Source organism: Nannospalax galili, unplaced genomic scaffold (assembly GCF_000622305.1).
Source record: "Nannospalax galili isolate Female #2095 unplaced genomic scaffold, S.galili_v1.0 scaffold433, whole genome shotgun sequence".
In the NCBI taxonomy this organism is placed as follows: domain Eukaryota; kingdom Metazoa; phylum Chordata; class Mammalia; order Rodentia; family Spalacidae; genus Nannospalax; species Nannospalax galili.
This window is the reverse complement of record NW_008338715.1, coordinates 10,756,811-10,760,076: the sequence shown is the minus strand read 5'-3', so window position 1 is coordinate 10,760,076 and position 3,266 is coordinate 10,756,811.

The window sequence follows — 3,266 nt, the reverse complement described above, 5'->3', positions numbered from 1 at the left end:
CTAGGTAGAAGGGGCTTGAATTTTGGTTGGATGTGTTTCCCATCATCTCATGTGCATATGCTTAACCAACAAGTCCAGACTGTCTGCTAACTCCTGCTCACTGGATCCAACCATACTACATCATCAATATAGTGGACCAGTGTGATATTTTGTGGAAGAGTCAGGCAATCAAGAGCCCTTCGAACCAAGTTATGGCACAGTGCTGGAGAGTTAATATACCCTTGAGGCAGGACAGTAAAGGTATACTGTTGGCCTTGCCAGCTGAAAGCAAATTGCTTCTGGTGGTCCTTATGAACCAACATTGAGAAAAAAGCATTTGCCAAATCAATGGCTGCATGCCAGGTACCAGGAGACATATTAATCTGCTCGAGTAAGGAAACCACATCTGGTGCAGCAGCTGCAATTGGAGTCACTATTTAAGTTTTCAATAATCAACTGTCATTCTCCATGACCCATCTGTCTTCTGCACAGACCAAATAGGAGAGTTAAAGGGAGATGTGGTGGGAATCACCACCCCTGCATCTTTCAAATCCTTTATGGTAGCACTAATTTTTGCAGTCCCTCCAGGGATGAGATACTGTTTTTGGTTTACTATTTTCCCTGGCAGAGGCACTTCCAGTGGTTTCCATTTAGCCTTTCCAACCATAATAGCCCTCACTCGACAGGTCAGGGAACCAATGTGGGGATTCTGCCAATTCCTAAGTATATCTATCCCAATTATACATTCTGGTACTGGGGAAATAACCACAGGATGAGTTCAGGGACCCACTGGACCCACTGTCAGTCGGACTTCAGCCAAAACTCCATTTATCACCTGACCTCCATAAGCCCCTACTTTAACTGGAGGGCCACAATGCTTTTTAGGATCTCCTGGAATCAGTGTCAACTCAGAACCAGTATCCAATAGGCCGTGGAATGTCTGATTATTTCCTTTCCCCCAATGTAAAGTTACTCTAGTAAAAGGCTGCAGGTCCCTCTGGGGAAGGATAGTGAGAGGTGAACAGCATAACTCTTTGGTACTGTAACAAGGTCCTTTCTGAAGGGCACCCGGCCTTCCCTTCATTCAAGGGGTTCCTCAGTCAACTGGGTCTGTTAACTGTCTCAAGTCTGGAAATTGGTTAACTGAGTAAGATTCTTTATTGCTATGATCCAATACTGACTTCCTGTCATTCATCCTAGAGCTTTTCTGCTTATACAGATCAAACAAAAACTTAGTAGGCTTCTTATGTATGTGGTCCCTGGAAACACCATAATTGATTAGCTGGTACCACAGGTCCATTTGAGTCATGCCATTGTAGGTATTGTTTTGCCTTTGCCACCCATTATGATAAGTACGCTCACCTTGTCTTTGGTAATTCATTGCTGCCACCTGACCCCTACTCCAAGGTCCTATTACACCTATTATATTTACATTTAATTTATGCAATTGAGCAGCAGCATCTCCAACTGTAAGATTCGGCATAAGGAAAAGAGCAAAAACAAAGCTCTTCAAACGTTCTGGTGTCTCTCTCAGTACTTTCCATCTTATAAAATCAGTAAAAGGCATGTCCTCTGGGCCCTCCCATTGTGGAGGATTTGGTGTTGCACTACGAATCCACTTGAGCATACCAATTTGCCTGAGCCTTACAATCCCTTCATCAACACTAAGCCAAGGGATATCAAGTATCTCCAGCTCTCTGTCAGTAGGCCATCTTTTGATAAATACCTCAGCCAACCAATCAAATAAAATTTTAACACCTTTTTTAACTGCACGAGCTTCCGTATTAAACCTAGAATCTCCAGTCAGAAGGCCCATGTCAATAAACTCAGCCTGATCCAATTTTATGATCCTTCCACCATTATCCATACTCTTAAAATCCATTCCCAGACATATTCATTGGACTTCTGCTTGAAAGAATTAGCAAATTCACTAAGTTCTTTAGTGGTGTAGCACACCTCCTCATGGACCACACTTTCTATCTCTCCTCTAGGGGCCTGCTTAGCTTTGAGTCCGGTTATAAGTCTAGAGGCAACAACAACTGGGCCCTGAGGGACATCAGCTTCCTCTTGCTGAATGGGATTAGTTTCCCCAGTAGGATTAGTTTCCTCAGGCAAGGGTGGGGAGGGTGGGTCTGCTCAGGGTGGGGAGATTAATTCATCAGGTGAATCAAATTCCTCAGAGTCTGAGGATTCAAAATCCTCAGCCTCCTCAGGGTTCTCCCATACATCTCCATCCCACGTGTCAGGATTCCAATCTTTCCCTACCAATGCCCTCACCTTTACTGTTGACACCTTTCCAGGCTGGGAATTAAATTTGCGTTGTAGGTCAGCCAAATGTATAATAAGGGCTCCAGCTTGATTTTCTGAAGATTTAGCTCTCTGGCTGCTGAAGAGAAGATTCTCTTCCAGGGCACACTTGGAAACGTTTAAACTGTTGATTCAAATCTGGAGCCTGTTAATTTTATCATTAAGCTCATTGTTTATCTTCATCACTTTATCCAGAGATGCTAGAAGTGACCAGCCAGCATCATTATTTTTCTTATTTTTCCAAAAATTGTCAAATATTTTATGTATAGAGTCACTAAATTTCTTGCTCTTCACAAGAGGTGAGTTAGGGGATTCAAATGGATCTATCTCCATAACTGTTTCAAATAGTCTACACCATGGATTTTCAGTGCTCTCCATGCTATCTGAAGACTCTGAGTTGGAGAGCCTGCTCCAAATACCAACAAGCCCATTAAAGAAATTCGTCCTTTCAATTCTGTTTCTCTAGAACCACTCCTGGTACCACAATCTGTATTAGTCAGGGTTCTCCAAAGAAACAGAACCAATAGGATGAATATATATGTATAGAGGTTTATCAGCTTAGCTCACAGGATAGAGTCCAAGTAGTCCAACAATGGCTGCACCACACTGGAGAGGCTGAGACTCCATAGTCGCTCAGTCCACAAACCTGGATGTCTCAGTAGTCCCAATCTGGCACTGAAGGGCTGACGAATTCCAAAAGATCAGCTAGTCTTCAGTCTACAGCAGCAAGACAAACTCACCAGTGAGAGAGAAGGCAAGCAGCAAGAAGCCAGGTGTTCTCCTCTGCCATGGCCTTTTATATGGGCTGCCATCAGAAAGTAACACCCACATTTAGGGTGTGTCTTCCAGCTTCAGATGATCCAGTCAAGAAGATCTCTCTCACTTCAGTTAGTCCTAGATCTAGTCAAGTTGACACCCAGGATTAGCCATCACATGGGCATAGAAAAATAAGTATAGAAATCAAATGTTCACTGAAAATA